This window comes from Nothobranchius furzeri, chromosome 12, assembly GCF_043380555.1.
Source record: "Nothobranchius furzeri strain GRZ-AD chromosome 12, NfurGRZ-RIMD1, whole genome shotgun sequence".
NCBI lineage: Eukaryota > Metazoa > Chordata > Actinopteri > Cyprinodontiformes > Nothobranchiidae > Nothobranchius > Nothobranchius furzeri.
The window spans coordinates 3,370,597-3,391,854 of NC_091752.1; the positions used below are offsets into that span (position 1 = coordinate 3,370,597).

The following is a 21,258-nucleotide window of genomic DNA, read 5'->3' on the forward strand; positions in this document are numbered from 1 at the left end:
ATACTGTGGTATTTAGGCAGAATTTTTAATTTTTAAAGAAAATGCACCAAAATGCTAAAATAATGAATACACACATTTAAAACACTATTAGACACTCATTTATACAGTTCATCAGCAAAAAAAAAAAAGTTAATTTAGACGTTACTTGCTCTTTAAGATCCGTGTTTGTTTACCTTTTTTGACTGCCAATATGGCGTCTACTAACTGAGAGTCACGTGGGGTCCGGAGCTCTATTCTGGACTATGCTGACATTATCTATCAGAACACTTCATCCTCCTGCTTACACTCTATTGATGTTGCTTATAATAGTCTCTGTCGTTTTGTTCTTCGTTGTCCATTTAGGACACATAGAAGTGTGATGTATCAACAGTTGTCCTGGTTCGCACCTGCTGTCAGGAGACAGTTTCACTGGTTTCAGTTCATTTTTTTAACTTTTTACTTTAATTATCCGGATTATTTTAAAATACATTTAATTCCCTATAATTCACTTTACAGCCTGCGGCATAATGACCAGCTCTTTTTTGTTGTTCCTAGAGGGAAAAGAGAGATAGGGAAACATGCTTTTGGTTTTAAGGCTCCATGTGATTGGAATAATCTTCCTTTATCTACTCGTTGTTTATCATCATTCACTACTTTTCGAAGGGCTCTCGATCATCTTCAGGAATAATTGTCTATATGTTACTAATTGTATTTGTTCAACTGGCTGTTGCTTTTTTTTGTCCTTGTTAGTTGGGGTCGTGTAGTGTGGGGTGAAGTATTGTGAGCCGTTGAGGGTGTGTGTGTGTGTGTGTAGGGATGGGTACCTTTGACATTTGAATCGATCCGGTACTAATTCCCGGTATCTACGAATTGATACCGGTACTTAACGGTACCGATTTTCGATACTTTTGAGTGTTTATTATTTTAATTATCTTTTATAATTAAATATATATTTTTCTCAATATATAACAATATTTGATAAATATCACGATAAATAACATACAACTGTTTGTATTTTAACATCGTCCTTGTAGTTTTATAAGCTGATAATTAAACTGAAGCAAACATCTTTACTGTGAACTAAATTTAATGTGTATCTTCATTCCTTTTGCCGTCTTTTATTATTTGATTTTTCCTACTGGGAAGTTAGAATTTCCGAGGAGAAAGCGAACGCACCATTAGCTGATAACAATGGTAGCAATGGAAGCTAACATATCAAGCTAACGTTATCTTAAACAGTTTTTTTAGCTGCTGGAGCAGATTAAAACGATGATGCCTCACACTTAGATCGTTGTCACTGGTTTCGTCTTCACCCGTCACATTTAGTAAAATGAAGCCAAACTTTAGAGCGCGTTCATGTTCTTCTAGTCGGGAATTCGGAGTTCCGAGGAGAAAGCGAACGCACCATTAGCGAAACGGAAGCTAACATATCAAGCTAATTATATTTACCTACCAGAGCAGATTAAGATGAGGATGTCTCACTTAGATCGTTGTCGCTGGTTTCATCATCACCCAATTACCCATCACATTTAGTGACGTGGACCCAAGCTTTAGCCTGCGTTCTCTCTACCATGCTGCTCTGTTTACAACTGGTTCGCAGCGAGCGGCGACAAAATGCTCTTGCGCATGCGCAGCTGTCTTGGCAAGTTCTCGTTATGAAGGACGGGTACCGAAACGAGGCACCGTTTGAAATGAAGTGAATCGGTGCTTGGTCGGTACTATGGAATTCGGTCGGTACCTTAAAAAGTACCGAGTTCGGTACCCATCCCTGTGTGTGGGTGTGTGTGTGTCTGTAAATGATTGTTGTAATGTTTTGATTTTGATTTTTGCTCTGCTGTCATGCTTTTAATTTTTGTTGTTCTTTTTGTTGTAAAGGAGGACCCACTCGAAAACGAGATGTTTCATCTCAAGTGGTTATTAATCCATATAAAATTATGTATAAAAAGATAGACAGATAGATGGATAGATGGATCGATAGATCTATATAATATAATAATAGGCTATGAATACTTTAAGTTACCGTAGCTTACAATTAAATGTGTTATCTATGAAAGATTAAATGCTTTGTGGAGTGAAATAACAGGAATTTCTGGGCCAACCCCATCCTATTTCATAGACACATCTCTGCCGTTTATAACAAATCAAACCTTTTGAAAATCGGTTGACAATTGATTAAGTTAGTTATTTAAATAGTACATGCACCATACACCCCAATGTCAAGAAAGGGGGCAGCTGTCTGAGGTGATGGCCGCCACATTCCTACGTCGCATCCCGTCGCATCCCATTGGCTAACAGCGGGGACGAGGCATCTGGTGTTTTTAAACATATCTATGTTTCACACATCCCCTTCTAGGAAGAGACCCCAGGGTCAAACCAGGACATGCTGGAGGGAATGATTTCATCAGAGGAGCCTGTAGAAGTGGCTGAGGAGAGGATAGAATGGAATATTTTTCCCCTCAAAACCCAGGCCGTGATACGCTGATGGTGGCAAGATGAGACTTTAGCTTCACTTTTAAGTCTCACCTACAACTTAAAACTCTAAAAAGGTCCTAAAAAGTGCACACTCTCTTGACATTTGCATAATTTTTCTATTGCAAATCGTTGTGGGCGTAGCAATATGCCTCTTCAGTTACTGAAGGAGTGATGAATGAACTGAATGTTTTGAGTCAAGAGAGGTCTCTCCTTATTCATAATCTGTAATAGGCTCACCTCTGCTCTGAAGAACTGCTCCTGCCAAGTGGAAATGTGTATTATCTAAATCACAGAGCTTCAGAGTGGCTTTCAGCATTTATCCATCTACTAATTCTGCAAGTGTTGGACGAACCAGTGCTGTTAGGAATGCTCGGTGTGATGCAATATTTCCTTTTCCATAAAGAAGCTCCAAACTGACTTCGAGTGCATCCACAGTCCCATCTTTTGATCAGCTGCTTTCCGCCGTTGTTTTTCTGTCGAATCTCCTCTTCATCACTAATTCATGTCATCCAAAGCAGCTCTGACGGTTTCAGATTCACTCTTCACTCGGCTCAGAGATGCAGCTCTGACTTTGAAATAAAACAACTTTCTTACAAATCGAAAAACTTTACAGCAACATGGTCTGTGTAATAAAACGTATTTTTCTTCTTAAGGTGGTTTTTCCTTAGGAAGTCTTTACTTTTTTGTGCACCTCACATCAAAACCATGTAATTGTGATTTATGTGCATAATTTAAATCCCACTTATTTTCGTGACCTTAATGCTGAGTCAACCTGTACAAGATTAAACATTAAATAAAATAGACGAAAAATGAGAATTTTCACATTTTCTGTCTTAAAGCTTGGGTCTGTGAGCCTAGAAAGCTAGACTATGGTCTAGCCACGCTCCAATGTAGCCTTAGCAGTTCTACCACTGGCCCGAACAGTGTTGTTATGCGGGAGGATGCAACAGAGTGGAAAAACTAAGATGGCGGTAGCTTGTTTGAAACGGCTTTGGCATCAACTTTGAACAATTTTGATGGTGTGAAAGACAGCCATAGATTACGCCCCACTACTGAGCTCCGTCTATAGGCCGCTGCCAGACTGTATATTCACATACGTATATAGAATGGCTTGCCAGGTTAGGGGTCCGTGGCGTGACATCAAGGCGAGAAGGAGGATAATTTGAAATTTAAACAGCCAAAGGGATCCTTACCCCAAATCCACACTGGAGGCATCAGTGGTGCTGCCATCCAGTAAGTAAGTAAGTCTCTTCCCCTTCCAGTCAGCTCGTGGGTCCCCTCACTGAAAAAAAAGTACATTTTCAAAGAATATGAATCCCCTTTGGTCTTACCTCTCCTGTGAAACCATCCCTGTTTTTCCAAAATGACATTTTTAGTCACAACAGACGAAATATTTGCTCAGTCTTTCCACAGAAACCCGCTTTAAGGAATTCTCCTAACTATCCCTTTAAAGTTGGTTACATTCATGATGTTAGCAATAACATAAGCCAGCATGAATTATTTTCTTTTAAATCGAGTTTTTCAGCTTGCCACGCAGAACAACATCAAAACAAAGGTTTAAAGTGTATGTGTATTTTGCAATTACTAATATTTTCCATCCCCAGTTTCTGTCATGAGCCGGGGTGAGCGCTCCTCTCATTTCTGACCATCTTTGAGTTTTCTGTTTTCAGGAGAGGGAGCGACAGCCGTTCCTCATCCAGCTAATCAGCGGGCCGGCTTATAAGGAGGATGGTGGACATGACTTGACGCCGGAAGATTACTACTGACTGGTAGTCCCTAGCCTTCGATTAACTCGTTCCCTCTAGTGTTTTTCTTTTTTTTTTGAACTCTCGCGCCTGGTCCTCCACCCGGGCAGCGCTCGACCGCACTGCTCAACGGAATAAACAGTTGGCAGACAGCCGGCGGCGTCCGACTCCTGATTATACCCCTGGTCCGAGCGTCTGGTTGTCATCTGAAGATATCCCGCTTAAGGCCTCCTCCCGCAAGTTGTCTCCACGCTTCATTGGCCCCTTCAAGGTCTTGGACGTGCCCTCTCCCACTACTGTTCGCCTGGACCTTCCCCTCTCCCTCCGTGTGCATCCAGTCTTCCACGTCTCGTTGATCAAGCCTGTGGTCTCCAGTCCCCTCTGTCCTGCTCCAGCTCGTTTATACAAAGGGGGTCTCGTCTACTCGGTGAACAAGATCCTGGACTCTCGTCGTCGTGGTCGAGGAGTCCAGTACCTCGTGGACTGGGAGGGGTACGGTCCGGAGGAGCGGTCGTGGGTACCGCGCTTCTTCATAGAGGACCCATCCCTCATCCGGGAGTTCGAGGCTGCTTCTGCTAGGACGCCAGGAGACGTCTGTTGAGGGGGTGTGGGGATGGGGGGGGGGGTACTGTCATGAGCTGGGGTGAGCGCTCCTCTCATTTCTGACCATCTTTGAGTTTTCTGTTTTCAGGAGAGGGAGCGACAGCTGTTTCTCATCCAGCTAATCAGCGGGCCAGCTTATAAGGAGGATGGTGGACATGACTCGACGCCGGAAGATTGCTACTGACTGGTAGTCCCTAGCCTTCGATTAACTCGTTCCCTCTAGTGTTTTTTTTTTTAACTCTCGTGCCTTTTTGACTAATTTGGATTTCTCTTTGGATCACTCACCTCAGGTTGGCTCCACTTCAGGATTAACCCAACGTTGTATGGACCTTTACCCGGCTCGCTTCCTGGTTTACCATCCACCGCTTAACCGTCCCGCTCTCCACCGTGCCTCGCTCCCTCTCCAAAACCCACACTGGCTCGAATCCCTTCCCTTTTCTCCATCTCCACCGCTCTTCATTCATCACCAGGATTATCACCCCGCCTCACCCCTCCCTAACTCCTCTCCTCCTCCCAAACCGCAAGTCCCTCCATCTGCGTTTTCCCCTATTGGACTACAACTCCCATACTCACCTCTGCTACTCTCCCCTCTAGACGCTGCTTCCCGTTTCCCTCATCCGCTGGACTTCCAGTGCGCCTTTTGTTCATCGTTTGATAAAAATATTTTATTTTTTTTTCATTCAATCTGACTCCGTATATTGATTCTGCATGTCCTGGGTTAGACTCTTGCCTCAGACCATGACAGTGTCACTTCATCATGCCTGCCTCTCACGTCTGACTAAATGATGTAAGTGATGTCATTACTGCCCTGAAGCGATTGTTTAGAGTTGTGCAAAGGTTTGAGTGAGTTCTAACGTGTTTGACAACAAAACTGCTGTAAAACAAGAATATATGAGTCTATTTCTGCACTTTTACAACTTCTACTATTCATCTGTGATTCCTCTGCAAGTCTATAAACACATCGTTTTGAATTGGCACAGCGGGAGGAAGAGCCAAGTTAAAGTGGAGTGTTTGCGAGAAGTTATGAAACACTGTGGCTCTGAATCCATTAAAGGCTGAGTAAAGGATGTGTTTTCTGGCTGAGGCCTGGGCCAGTTTAACCCCCGGTGATCAGACTGGGTGAGCCTCTTCCAGCAAGTCTGTCTACACAACCTGCTCAGCTGAACATCACACATCAGACATTTGTGACCCTCTTAAACAGACAAAAAAAACATTTTCTGATTTTTAATTTTTTTTGTCTCCTTTTAAGCTTGCATCACCATCATCTCAGCCTATTTTGTTTTATTTGGAGGGGACCTGTGCCAGCTCAATAAAAAAGACTCACCCATATATTGAGCTCTTCCCACCACTGCAAGTCTGATCTATAAAACATTATAGGCTGCTTGTTCATACCCTTAAATATGCCCCACAGGGGTTATTGTCTAAACTAGTGACAGGAGCTATTAAATACATCTCAAAGCTAAATGATCAGAGAACGTTTTTCCTTCCATTAGTACGACTCATGTGAGATTTTTGACAGAGAAATCCACAACGTCCTTTTGAGGAAGACACTTTATACAAAACGTTGTCTATTCGGTACACAACCGCTGCAGTTACCACCAGTGCAGTCTGGAGCTTTCGCTACAACAAAAACATTATGTTCGGGACAGCAGTAGCTCAGGAGGTTGAGCGGGTTGCCCAGTAATTGGGAGGTTGCAGGTTCGGTCCCGGTGCGCGACCAACATCTCACCCGCTAGTGGTAGTTGGAAGGACGGATGGCGCTAGCGCTCGGCAGCCTTGCCTCTGTCAGTGCACCCCAGGACAGCTGTGGATACAACGTAGCTCATCACCTTCCATCTATGGATGTGTGTGTGAATGGATGAATGACTCTGAACGGTGCTACACAGGTGCAGGTCATTATCATTTGTCACTTGTTTGTCTAATGTTAAATGAATGGTGTTGTAAAGGTTTGTAATAATGCTGATTAATCAAAACATTTTACATTAAAGTTGTTTTAAGATGTCAGTAATTAGGGATGGGTACCAATTCGGTACTGTTTCAGGCACCGACCAACTTCCGTGGTACCTACCGAGGACCGATTCACGTGATATGAAACGGTGCCTTGTTTCAGCTTCTGTCCTTCATTAACGAGAACTTACGAGACAACAATTTGCCAAAATAGACAGCAGCACGCACGAGCGTAATGTCGTCATTCGCTGCAGATGAGCTGTAAACAGAGCAAGCAGCATGGCAGAGAGGAAGGCGCTAAAGTTTGACTTCACTTAACTAAATGCGATGGGTGACTGGGTGAAAATGACAACATGGACAACAGTCTAAGCGAGACATCATTGACTTACTCTGCTCCAGCAATAGGCAATCCTGGTCCTGGAGTTCCACTATCCAGTATGTTTTAGTTTTTCCCTGTTCCAACACACCTGACTTAAGTCAGTAGGTGATTAATAGGCTCATGCAAAGCTTGATAGCTTTGTGAACAGGTGAACCAACCTATCAGCGGTGGGTTGAAACTACAACATGCTGGATAGCAGAATTCCAGGACCAGGATTGATATTTTAGCTTCCGTTAGCATTGCTATCAGCTAATGTCATGTTGGCTTTATTCTCAGAATTTAAAGGTAGTGGCCTCAGCATTAAAGTTGTAGAAAATTGTAGAATAACTACCGTACACTTTACCATCTATATAAATATGAACTGGGTTCAGTTTTTCCATTTTGTTAAGGAATTTTGTCATAAATCATTATAGAAAATCAAAATTCTCTCCTCCAGACAGTGAGGAACTTTAGGTTACTATCGTAACCCCGGTTCTCTGAGTAACATGAGTGAGATGTCTCACTATGGGATACGCCCCTCCTCGGATTCCTCAGAAGCACTTATCTCAATACGCCAATCCTGATTGGCCAGTGACCGTGACGTACGCGTCCCCCTGCTACTATAAGTAGCAAGCGTCCCCACGCACGCACTATTCAAGATAAACACCTCTTCTCGCTTCGCCCAGCAAGAAGGGTTGTCTGGTGAGACATCTCACTCATGTTACTCAGAGAACCGGGGTTACGACAGTAACCTAAAGTTCTCTTTCTTAACATTCGTTTCGATGTCTCACTATGGGATATGGAGACTCCCGTATTGCCAGACAGCTTATCCAGCGATCACCAACCTACAGGGATACGTCTTGGCCCACCAAAGACCCCACACTCAGAATCGTGTGAGTCATTGCAGGGACCGAAACATCAAGCTTATAGAAGCGTGCAAATGCAAGTGGAGAAGCCCAACTTGCTGCAGCACAAATCTCCTGGATTGACAGCCCCCGAAAAAGGGCCCAAGAAGCAGACAGGCCCCTAGTAGAATGGGCCCTGAGCCCAACATGTGCCTGAATGCCCTGACAGGAGTAAGCCATAGAAATAGCCTCCACAATCCAGTGGGAAAGCCGCTGCTTTGTGACGGGTTTCCCCTTACGAGGCCCACCCCATGACACAAAAAGCTGGTCCCCCCTGCGAAGGTTCTCCGTCCGATTCACATACTCCTTGAGCGCGCGAATCGGACACAGCTTGTGCCACCGCTCCTCCTCAGGAGAGGAGAAGGGTGGTGGGTAGAAAGCTGTGAGGATAATAGGAGAAAAGGAGCCCACTACCTTAAGCACAAAGGCAGGGTTGGGCTTCAAGGACACCTTCATGTCACCTGGTGCAAACTGGGTGCAGGATGGGTGCACAGAGAGAGCCTGTAAGTCACTAACTCGCTTTGCAGATACCAAAGCCAGGAGTAGCACCACCTTAAGAGACAGGATCTTAAGGTCCAGGCCGTCCATAGGCTCAAATGGAGGTCCGGAGAGGGCCGACAGCACCAAGGACAGATCCCATGAGGGCACCTGGGGTCGGGACACAGGGAGAAGCCTGCGCGCGCCCTTCATGAAGCTACACACCAGGGGGTGTTGACCTGCCAATTTCCTCCCAAAACCCAAGTGTTGGGCGGAAATGGCTGCTAGGTACACTTTAATGGTGGAGAAAGCCTTCTTCCCATCCAACAAGTCTTGCAGGAAAGACAGAATGACGTTCACCGGGCATTGGAAGGGTGAGACCTCCCTGCCCTGACACCAGGCTTCAAACACCCTCCATTTACAGTCATATAGGGACCTAGTGGAGGGGGCCCTAGCATTCTGAATGGTTCGAATGACTGCCTGGGGCAGCTCTGCTGACACTAGCCCACACCCCTCAGGGGCCAGGCCCACAGGGCCAGCCGTTCTGGATGAGGGTGGAAGATCGAGCCTCCCGCTTGGGACACCAGGTCCCTGCGAAGCGGCAGTTTCCAAGGTTGGCCCTCCAGGGCCTGGAAAATGTCTGCCACCCAATGCATGGCTGGCCAGTATGGGGCCACCAGAATGAGAGTGTGGTGCTGGGTTCGTACCCTCAGCAAGGTGGGTGGTATCAGGGCCACTGGGGGAAAAGCGTAAAGCAGTCCCCGTGGCCAGTCGTGCGCCAGCGCGTCCACGCCGAGTGGAGCGTCTCGGTCGCACAGGGAGAAGAACAGAGGACACTGAGCATTCTCCTTGGAGGCAAAAAGATCCACTACGGCTGTGCCGAACCGGATCCAAATCTGTTCCAACACTGCTGGATGCAGGCTCCAATCCCCGTACAGGGGTGTCCCTCTGGACAACAGATCCGCCCCCCGATTCAGAACACCCGGGACATGGGTGGCTCTGATTGAGAGGAGATGCCTGCTGCACCATAGGATCAGTCTGCGTGCCAGCGTGTGTAACCGCATGGAGCGCTGCCCCCCCTGGTGGTTTATATAAGCCACAGTCGTGGTGTTGTCTGTTCTCACTAGGACATGATGGCCGGAGAGAAAAGGCAGGAAGTGCCTCAGGGCCAGAAAGACCGCGAGGAGTTCCAGATAATTTATGTGTGTCCCCCAGAGCTCTCTGCTCCACACACCCCTGACAGAGCGACCCTCCAGGAGCCCCCCCCAACCTGACAGGCTCGCATCTGTCGTGACCACTTTCCTCACGAGAACCAACCCCAAAGGCACCCCCTGTGCCAAGAGGGAGGGGTGACGCCAACAGCGGAGCGCTGCGACGCACGCTGCAGAGACGCACGCTGCAGAGACCGTCACCATGCGCGCTCTGTGGCGCACTGGAGAGAGACCCAGAGAAGCCACCCAGCGCTGAAAATCTCTCATGTGTAGACGGCCGAGTGGTACCACTGAAATAGCCGACGCCATGAGACCCAAAAGCCTGAGGCATAACGCAAACCGCACCGAACTGTGTAGGCGGAAGCGCGCCAGGCAGAGCGAGAGCGCGTTCACGCGCGGTGTCGAGAGACGGGCCGTGAACGCCCCTGAGTCCAGATTCAGACCTAGAAAGGTTATTTTCTGGGAGGGGAGTAAAGCGCTTTTCTGCCAGTTTATTCTGAAACCCAGACCACACAAGTGATGGATCACAACCAGCGTGTTTGACGCTGCCTCCTCTCTGGACCGTGCCAGCAGGAGCCAGTCGTCTAAATACGTGGCCAGCCGAATGCCCCTCCCTCTCAGAGGGGCGATCGCCGCCTCCGTACACCTGACAAACACCCTCGGGCTCAGCGAGAGGCCGAATGGGAGCACGGTGTATTCGTAACACGCTCCCTGAAAGGCAAACCTCAGAAATTTCCTGTGTGGAGGGTACACGGGAATATGAAAGTATGCGTCCCTCAGGTCGATTGAGGTGAACCAGTCGTTCTGGTGAATCAGACGCAAAAGGGATGAGAGCGTGAGCATTTTGAATCTGTACTTTCTGAGGCATCGGTTCAGGGCCCTCAGATCCAGGATCGGGCGAATCCCGGTCCCTCCCCGCTTTGGGACCAGGAAGTACCTGGAGTAGAAACCGCTCTGAGACCGATCGGGAGGCACAATGCATATCGCTCCCTTCTCCAGCAGGGAGGAGATTTCTCCCTGAAGGATGTGAGCTGACGTCCCCTGGGCGTGGGAGAACACTACGCCGGAGAATCGAGGAGGAACAGAAGCGAATTGGAGCCTGTAACCTCTCGAAATAGTTCTCAGCACCCAACGTGAAGCAGAAACCGCTGTCCATTCCTCCATGTGAGTGGAGAGCGGTGACACAGCCGTGACACACGGAGCAGCAGCTCCCTCCAGAGGTTGTGGGGCAGCGGTGCTCGTGGCCACCACTGCGCATGCGCGGGGGCTTTGTGCTTTGACGGCCCAGGCGTACGGGGACGACCCGTGGCTGGCGGGTAAGTCCGCCAGGGGCCGCCCACGCCTGGAACTGCTCATGGGCAACATTTTTATTGATTTTTGCTGCGCCCTTGACATTTTGTCTGGATGCGGCAGCGAACTTTTTAATGCTCCTTGAGCGTGACATGTTTGTGAAAAACAATGTGAGTGCTTGTGACGTGTGTTTTGAGCCGGCACAGCCGGCTGCACGTCCTGGCCCCACCCTGGACCGCTCGGGGACTCTGCCGGAGGGGTTTCGTGAGGGGGGGAGAAGGCACCATGGCAACATCGAACAGGAGGAGCTGGCGAACGGGGAACTGCCAGCTGCAGCGTCCGGAGGGAAAGAACTCCGTCAGGCTGCCCTCTTCTTCTTCCTCACCTGCTGACCGCCGGGTCGGGTGGGTTGTCCCGGCGGCGGAGCGGCTTGGTTGCCGGATCTCTGAGGCCAAACTGGTCGAGGCGCTGAGCCCGAAGGAGCTGGTTGGACAGCTTGAGGCTTCGGGCGCTTTGGGATCCAGAACTGAGGCTGGGCTCGGACAGCCGCCTGAGGAAGGTTCGGCCGAGCCGGCAGCGCCGGTGAGGGCTTACGGGGAAGGCAGAGATGAAGGGCTTCATCCCCTTTCTTTTTGGCCTCACACCGCTGCTGCATTGATGCCAGGGCAGAGCCAAAAATGCCTTCAGACACGATTGGCATGTCCAAAATGCCCTCCTTCTCTCTATCAGAGAGGTTGGAGAGGTTCAGCCATCGTGCACGTTCTTGAAGCACCATCATGCCCATAGCTTTTCCCGTGGCCTGGACCGCGCAGCGCTGCACACGCAGGCAGATGTCGGTCAGTACGGTGATTTCCTCCCACACCTCCGGGTCCGGCTTCGTATTCATGTCCTCACAGAGCTCGGCTTGGTACGCCGAGAGCATGGAGGAGACATTCAAAGCTCGGACGGAGATGGCGGCAGCCTTGTACGCCCTCTCGTTCAGCACCGACTGGAAGCGGTCCGCCTTTGCGGGGAGAGCGGGAGGCCTGGAGGAAGTTGCCGAGAGCCGTGGGTGCAGGTGGGCTGCAACCAGCGGTTCCATCGGCGGCATGCCAAGCATGCCAGCCTTCTCCATCCCCTCGAAGTCCAGCGAGGAGGCTCCTTGGACAGGAGACCTGGAGCTGAAAGGGTGTTTGTCCCAGGAGGACCTCACTTCTTGGAGAAGCTCCGGGAAGGCGGGAAGGAGAGGCTTTGCCGCCCTTGTGGCCTGAGGCAGTTTCTTTCCCTCGTAGTGGGATCTGACAGCCTCAGTGACCACGGTGGGCCAAGGGATGTTGAGCCTGGTCGCAGCGCGTCGGCAGACTGACTGCATGTCCAGGTGGGCGGCCGGAGAAGCCACTCCATCCCTGGGAGAGGACGGAAAGCTAGGCATGGAGGCCTGAGCGATGGGGAGAAAAACGTCGTCATCCTCGTCCTCCTCTGAAATGAGGAGTTCCGAGGTGCCCTCGTCGTCTCCGTAGTCCAACTCCAACACGTCCTCGACGGGGTGGCTCGGACCGGCCAGTTCGAGCTGTGAGCCCCAGCTGAGTTCGGCACACGGTTCCGGCTCCGGGAGGACATGTTCGCTGGCGTCCCCAGGCGGTGGCCCAGGGGCCGGCAGGCAAGGGTCCTTCCCCGACAGGCTAGCTTGGCGCGCTAGCCGCCGGCGAAGGCTCTTCAGGCTGAAGCAAGCACAGCTCTCACATGACCCGGGGACTTCCAGTGCCAGCTGGGCGTGTTCCAGCCCGAGGCAGCTCGAGCAGACCTTGTGCGGGTCTGTACTTGAGATTTTGTTCCCACAGGTACAGAGGCGAGCTCCTGCGCCGTCGACTCCTCTGGTGGGAGGAGTGGCTTCCATGTAGGCTAACTGGTGTGTTAGCAGAGAACGAACAGATGCACTGGAGTGTGAAGCTGCTCGTTATGCCCCGAGCCTATGGTGAAGGCCAGGACAGAAGGACAGTAAGTTAACGTTCGGCGACGGAGAGAATATTAGAAGGCTCCGTCTGTGAACAGTTGAGCTAACTTACCTCAGAGATAAGCGACCACCGAAGCGAGAAGAGGTGATTGAATAGTGCGTGCGTGGGGACGCTTGCTACTTATAGTAGCAGGGGGACGCGTACGTCACGGTCACTGGCCAATCAGGATTGGCGTATTGAGATAAGTGCTTCTGAGGAATCCGCGGAGGGGCGTATCCCATAGTGAGACATCGAAACGAATGTTAAGAAAGAGAACTGTGTTTTGCATACGTCACTCACACACGTCATACCAGGTAGCTGCTGTTGCTAGCACGTTAAATCACTGTATTTTGTTTACTATCGTGTTCCCAATTAAAACAGAAAATTGCGTTTACAGCTGCAGCTAAAGGTCTGAGCCATATGTCCGTGTCCTACATGTAGTTTTAACTAACATAGGTTTGATCAAAAAGAATAACCTACCACATAAATCCATCTAGAACCACACCGGTACTTCTGGACTCCAGAGTCCCGTTAGCATGACTGCTGCAGCACTAACCGTGTTAGCTGCGGTAAAGAATAAACAAGTAATTTGTGAAAGCAAACACACACACACACACACACACACACACACACACACACACACACAGATATAATCTAAAAGATGATCCCCATTTTCAACAATAGATCCTCCTATAGGACCGGTGGAACCACATGTCATCCTGGATTAGAAAACAATTATCCGAGCTAGCAAGTTAGCATCAGGAAGATGTATTCTGGTAAGCAGTCGGTTAAATATTTTCCGATCTTATATCAATAAATACACCCAGCGGTAAAGCTGGTAACACGTTATTCTACTCATCTGTAAATTACTGAATTATATTGGGACAATATGATGGAGCTAATCAGCTGAGAACTTCCGGTGGAGCATGTTACAACCCTGTCTAGGAGTTGTGGGTTGCAACAAGAAAGGAGACCAAACTGAGGAGTGGGGAATCAAACAAATGAATTTCATTGGCAGAAACTAAGAAAACCTCTAAAGCAATCCTAAAGGCTAAACAAAATGGCCAGGGAGGACTCTCCACCACACAGGAGAGTCGCAGCAAACAGGAACCAGCAGGCTTTATTGGCAGCCCCACACCCTGAGCCCAGGTGCCTCCAAGGCTGTGCAGCGTCTTGAATGTCCTGTTTTTGACCTAATGGTCATGCTCTGCTGCGTCTGCTCGAGCAGAGACATAAAGTCTCTGACAGCCTAATCTACGTGAGATAGTGGCTAAGGCCTTTCATGCACTCTGCTCATCTAAACTGCTTCACCTTTGTTACGAAGACGAAGAACTATTTTAATAAATACATAATCAACAACTTTGTTAACTGCCAATAATAATGTGAGCCCATTGTTCAATCAATCTGTGAAATGACAATGTTATTACTTGATATTATAATCATGTGATCAGTAGTATTTTACAAGTTATTATAATCTTGGACAGCTGCACTAGACTTGCGATGACACAGAGTAATGCTAAAGTCACACGACAGTTTGACAGATTCGCCAGTGAACCAAAATTTGACAATTATAAAAACTATCCCACGCCACCGTTTCGTTAGTTCAAGCGTTCTAGAGGAAGTCTCGGACCGGCCATCCGGACTTCCTCTTCAGCCAAAAAGATCCTCGACAAGCTGGATAAAATCTGTTGCACGTTACACCTGACGGCAATGGTTCCTTCAGAATAAAAGCTGAACCTCATGACCCCTTCAGGGTCTCTGAGACGCCAGTGATAACCTGTCGTGACCTGGAAGCATTCCAAGACTAGTTTGGTCGGCACCGCTGCTTTTCTACCGGCTTCGGTACCAAGGAGGGTCCAAGAGGACCTCGACATTCTGGATCTAACGGCTTCCCCTGGGGTACGTAGACCGACAGATGGCGTTTCATGTGTGTTATAAATCTCCGACTAAAGTTTAGAGTGAAACATTCACTCCCACTCAGAACTAACTGCTTCTCTGGATCCTAAGGTTCTGATAACAACATTCCACACACACACACCATCATCTCACGTCTAACTCCACCTAGTCCATCAGTACACAGTGTTTAAGTTAGTCTTGTTTAAATTGTGTAGAAACAAATTTCTTAACTATTTTAAACCTGACTCTCTCTCTCTCCTCGGAGTTAATACGAAGTGTCGCTTAATCCCTGCAATAAAAAGTTCTGATCTTCTGGTTAAAATATTCAAAGATCCATCAGATTGATATTTCATATTTCTATGGAATCTCACATTTTATGGTTCATAAGTAAGATGTAAACTACCCATCCTTTACAACTGCCTAACGAGCTGCCTGCAGCTGAAAAGAACACAATTAAACACAAACAAACAAATAAAGAACCAATGAGACAGTGGTGTCATCACACCCCCCAACAAAAGAGAACATGAGACAGACCCATGTTACAAGCATAGGGCGCCGCATAATTACCATCGTCATTTCCCGCAACCCCAACCTGAACGTCAGCAATTCCCAATGCCTGGAAGAACCAACAGTCAAGGGCAAAAGTATGGAAGAGTACAGTACGTGGTCCTTCTGCAGGTGCATGTTCCTGGCCAGCTGCTCCCCCAACATGTTCTGCAGCTTCTAGTTCATCTCTCAGGTTCTCGTCTCCTGGCTTCACCAGATCTCTGAGGACCGAACCCAGACCTCCTCTGTCTCCCTGAGAGCCTCCGTGAACTCCCACTGCACTGCTCGATACATCTCTGCGACTATCCATCACGTACGCCTCTATGATAGCGCTCTTCCTATAGATGTCTTCGGCCGTTGACGAGCAGCTCACTTCCAGATGTTTCACCTTCTCCTCCAGCATCCGTTTCTCCTGCTGGACCTCAGCAAGCCACTGGAAGAGCTCACCAACCTCGTCATCAGAGAGCTCAGCAGGACGCTGAGGCTGGAGACTCCCTCCACCAGACTTGTTCTGACTGGTTGGCTGAGCTTCCTTCATCATGTCTCTGTAGGAGAAGGAGGATGAGTCTCCAGTCTGCTGAGTCCGACTAGGACTGTTGAGCTCAGACAGAACCAGCTCCTCCAGATCTGTCTGAGTCTTGCTATTGGTCAGGATCTTCTGGAGTCTCTCCTGCAGATTGTCCGCTCGTTTCCTCTCCAGCTGCAGCTGGTGCTTCAGTTCCTTCAATGCAGCACTGCTCTTCTTCTCCCGGATCCTCTGACCGTCCACTGTGTCTTTGATCTTCTATCTGAGTTGTCTGATGGTTTCAGCATGCTCCTCACTCCCTTTCTCCACCTCCACTATCTCCTGCTTCAACCTCTCCATCTCTGACTGTTTCTCATCCAGACAAGGGGTGTGGTCTTTCTGAATCTTCTCAATGTTCTCCTCTGCCTCTTTGAGGTGTCTCTCAAACCAGCCTTTGGTCCCCTCCATGGACTGGATCTGAGCCTGCAGCTCCTCCACCTGCAGTCGAAAACCTTCCAGCTCCTTGGTCCAAGCCTTCTCATCTCAAAGCTGCTGCCGGATCACCACCTCAGAGCAGTTCTTGTCTTCATGGAGGCCTCGCAGCTCCTTCTCATACCGAGCTCTCACCCCGAGGACCTCCATTTCGTGCTGAAGCTTCAGGTCCGACAGTGCCTCCTTGTGGCTGGACTTCAGGTGGTTCAGCTGTGAAGCCATCTCATCTAGCATGGTTTTCTTCTTCTCTGCTGTCTTCTTGCTTTCATCCACTTCTCTCAGCAGCCTGTCCTCCCGTCCTTCTGTCTGCTGCTCCAGCAGCTTCCTGTTGGCGAAGCTAGACTCCTGAAACTGAGAGCTGAGGTCATCCCTCCTGATCGGCTCTTCTCTGCTGCAGCTCAGCCATCAGCATCTCCTGCTGCTCCCTCAGGAGACTCATCTCCTGCACCTTCACCATCTGGATCTGGTCCTTCAGGGTGTGCAGAGCCACTTCATGTTCCTTCTCTTTGCTCTGGAGCTGCTCCCTCAGCTCTGCTGCTGTCTGATTGGCTGCTGTGATGTCTGACTGCAGCTTCTGCACACGGAGGTTCACCATCTTCAGCTCTACTACGTCTTTCCTCTGGTTGATCTCATCGATCTCCGTCCTGCTGTCGTTGTACAGAGCCTCTTTTTCCATCTGCAGGCGCTGAAAACTCTCCTGTTTCTTCCTTAGTTTGTCGGTCAGCTTTGAGATGTCCTCCTGCAGCCTGGTGATTACAGCCTTGACCGGGTCACCACACTAACAGGATGGTCCACCAGTAACTGTGCACACTCAGCTTCTATACAAGGGGGAGAAGAAGTTACAACAGGGAAAGTAGAACCACCGGCCCAAATTTTGCTCCCAGCTAGATCATTTCCCAAAATGACAGGAACACCACGGATGAGCAGAGCAGGCCATACCCCCATAGATACATCCCCCTGCCTGCACCAATCCACGGGTCAGCCTTAACTTATGGACTGGTACTTTCAAAACAATCAAGTCCATTCCTCTAACCAAAATACTTCCTCCTGTATCACTTTGGTTAGAGAAGGGCAGAGTAGAGGTCAAGATAAAGGAATGACAAGCTCCAGTGTCTCTTAAGGTTGGCTTATGCTTGACGCGTCCGCGAGGTCTGCACGGCTCCGTGCGGCGAAATTGCTTCATTTTAACAACCACGCCCCTCCACCGCGCCTCCGCACGGCCCAAACTTTCCGCAACACCCACCAAGGAAATTTTCTAACCACGCGGACGGTCGGACGCGGAAAAACATGGCGGACTGGCAAGAACTAGTATGGCAGAGGTTCGTAAATACAGACATTTGTATGATTCAGCTCTCAGAGATCACCGTGATCAACATGTTGTTAATAATTCTTGGAGAGAAATAGCTCGCACTGTCGGAAAAGACGAGGACGCTGTTAAAAATGCTGAAATGCCATGTTGTAAACACTAATTTTTACTTCTACTATGGTGTAGTGTTGGATGCATGCTGTAGAGCTCCATGCTGCCCCCTACAGTTTGGGAGAATATTGGCTTACAGCAGAGACAAGCCGCATGAACCATAAACGCTGCAAGTTGTGAAGCGCGTTCCAGCCGCATCACCAAGCGGAAAGTGAAACCAAGCTTTAAGATTCTTACTGGGACAACAGACTCACCCCCCACCAGAGACACAATGCCCTCTGACACAAAATCAGCAAACTTAGAGGGCTCCAGTTCCTGTTCAGCTTCGGCCCGCACCGGGTCGCAGGGAAAAAACTGAGATTTAATAGTGTTGGACAAAGCGACAGGTTTCACATCCTGGGTAGAAACGCTCCTCTGAAACGTGTTTCTAACGGGACACTCAGCTTTCCAGTGACCCATCTTCTTAAAGTAATGGCATGTCTTTTTTGGATCAAATAAACCATAACTCCCACTCTTCCTGTAATGGTTACTAGGCTGTTCCATCCACCGTGTGCCACTTTTACCAGTTCGAGGATCCAAACGGTCCTTCCTGGGGAGAGGATGAAGCAAAACATATTAATCTGCTAAGGCAGCAGCTTTCAGAGCCGAGGTTGTGCTCGGTCACATAGGTAGCAACGTGACTGGAAACCGAGTTTCTAAATTGCTCCAAAAAACTCAAGTCACAACTCCTCAAAGGTTTCAATCTCCAGAGACGAACACCAACGATTAAAATGAGTAGCCAGTTCTCTGGCAAATTCCGTGTGGGTTTGTACACTAGACTTCTCTCAGGTTCTGAATCTCTGACGGAATGCCTCAGGTACCAACTTATGCGCTCTCAACACTGCAGCTTTAACTGATTGGTGCACTTTGGACTCTGACACATCTAGAGAAGAGTAAGCAGCCTGAGCTTTCCCAGTGAAACTGCTCTGCAGAAGTAAGGTCCGTTCCTCATCTGACCAAGCTCTACTATCAGCCACACGCTCAAAGAGGGAAAAAAACATACCAGGATCTTGTTCGTTAAACTGAGGAACCAATCGCAAGTTAGAAGACACATCAAAACCCCGGGGAGATGGTGCCGAGGCCGGCAAAACCTGTAACCCACTCAACCTACGCTATTCTAACTCTAGTTTCCTCAGTTACATTTTCAAGGTCAGCAGCCTTTCCTGTTGTTGAAAAATGAGCTCAGAATGACTAAACGGGCCTGAGGAAATACCAACAGTACAAAAACCTCCCCAGCTGATCCTTTCACAGCAATCAGAACACCTGTGTCAGTCAGATTGGCCAGTATAATCTGTTTAACATTTTCCTTTAACCGTTTTTCACCAACCTCAATGTTAAAATACTCTGTAATTCTCAACAGCTGCTCCTCAGAACACCGCTCCAACAACTCCACAGTTGGATTTTTTAGAAATTCCTCCACAGAGGCCATAGCACCAGAAAACACACAGTAACAAGCACGAAATAAGGAAAACTCCCAGTATCCTGCCTACCAAAAGCTCACCCTGATCTGTCTTCAGGAGCTTGCCGTGCTCGAGGCGTGCAGCCCCCGCCAGAGAATTCACTCCACCCAGGATTCGCACCGAAAAAGAACATAGGTGCCTGAAGGAATGGCAGAAAAAAATCCAGCCAAGCTAGACATCCCCTAGGCTGAAACTGAAAGATCCCACAGAACACAACATTCCCCTCAAACTGTTCCAAAACCTGTCGGGACAATCAACAGTAACAAAACCAAAACACCAAACCCTAAACCCGGCCAAGTCTCCCTGAAAACCACTGATCACACACAGCATACAGAAGCTTTCCTTCCACAAACACCTCTGGACTCCCACCAGGCAACGCGGCCCCGCCCACCAGCCTGCAAAACACCTGAAACAACTGAAACCACAATCAAAGAATCCAGAGAAACTATGTGAGAGACCCCGGACAACGAGCCCCCAATTGTTACAACCCTGTCTAGGAGTTGTGGGTTGCAACAAGAAAGGAGACCAAACAGAGGAGTGGCCCCATTGCACCCTTAATCTGCACTTCACCCAAGTCCGCAGCGATGCAGACCTCGGGCAAGGGTACCCACAAGTCATCGCTGCGGGAGAAAAGGCTAAAGTTTCTTTTCTGAAAATATGTATTTTCTAATGAAATTTGATCATTTTAGGACGTCTATGTGATGCTAAATGTTTTAGACAAAGCAGCAATGAAGTTGTTCAAATAATTTCTTTGTTGTTTGTTCTAAAGTTGTTAATAAAGGTTTTTGAAAAAAGTTTCACAAAGACCAGCGTCCCGGCATGCGTTGTAATCAATGACGCAACACTCCCTGTCTCAATTCTGCAATTATTTGCACACTTGTGTACTACGCACTCGACCCCTACTGCACACTTTCTCCAAGTGCACTTTGCTGAAGACCACAAGGTGCAGTGTGAGTACTAAGATTGGGCCTTAGAGGTGGATAACTTCTGGGTCGCTCCTGTTTATTGGCTTTGGTTCTTTAAACAACTCTGGAGCTTTTTACCTGCCAAGGTCAAATCACAAATGCCTGTGCTGCAGCATTAGTTCACTGCAGATTTGGCAGCCTTTCAAAATCACTGATTGTAACAGTAACTACGTCCCTCTTTCCTTTTTCTTTTCTGTTTGTTTGTTTGGAGGGGAGGAAATCTGACTGAGAAAGAAATCTGTTTCAACGTGACCTTCTATTCAACATGATTAGCCCTTTTTACAAGACACACCGCGCAGGATAATCAGCGTAATATTACTGCAGCGGTGTGTCTTATAAGCGCGGTGGCAATGCGCAACTTCTGCGGCATTCGCTCTGCCTCGCTCGGTAATAACATTGTCTTATAACCGGCGATTGCACCTTAGCGCAACAGAGGGAGGTGTCATAATAACGTGGGGAGTTACTTTCAAGCTCCAGCCAGAATGTATAATGAAAATTAAAGTAAACACGGACTGTAAGTTTTGCTTTTTGAACAAAATCAGCTGAGACAGCAAACTGGAGTGTTTCATGACAATCTCTCCGTTAGAGCTGAAGCTCAGTTCACCAGGCACTGTGGAGGACAGACACCCTTAGGAGCGACTTGTTCAAACGCTTAATGAGCGCAGCTTCAATCACAAAAAAAGCAAGTTATGTCCAAGAAGAAAGGAAATTTGCGGCAGTGCAGAGACCACCCCCATACTCCCTTGGTCACCATCGCCTAATCTTTTATAAAAAGGATTGCGCCACATTACCGCCACGGTCTGACCACTTATAAATGACCAAAGACTCTGCTGCCGCCGCGGCGTTGCGGCAAATTGATGGCATTATTTGGCTCTCTCTCAGAATGGCTCTTGGGACATTAGACTGTTCTGGGATCATTTCACTGTAGAATTGCTTCATATTGCTCCTTTTACCTTTCACCATTAGACGCCACAATGC

The 21,258-nt window shown here is 48.4% G+C and overlaps 1 pseudogene; it reads right to left on the bottom strand.

Moving 5' to 3' along the window:
- Nucleotides 1–13,844: 13,844 nt before the first annotated feature.
- LOC139062239 (GRIP1-associated protein 1-like) lies at nt 13,845–21,034 on the bottom strand (annotated as a pseudogene).
- Between the last annotated feature and the right edge of the window lie 224 nt (nt 21,035–21,258).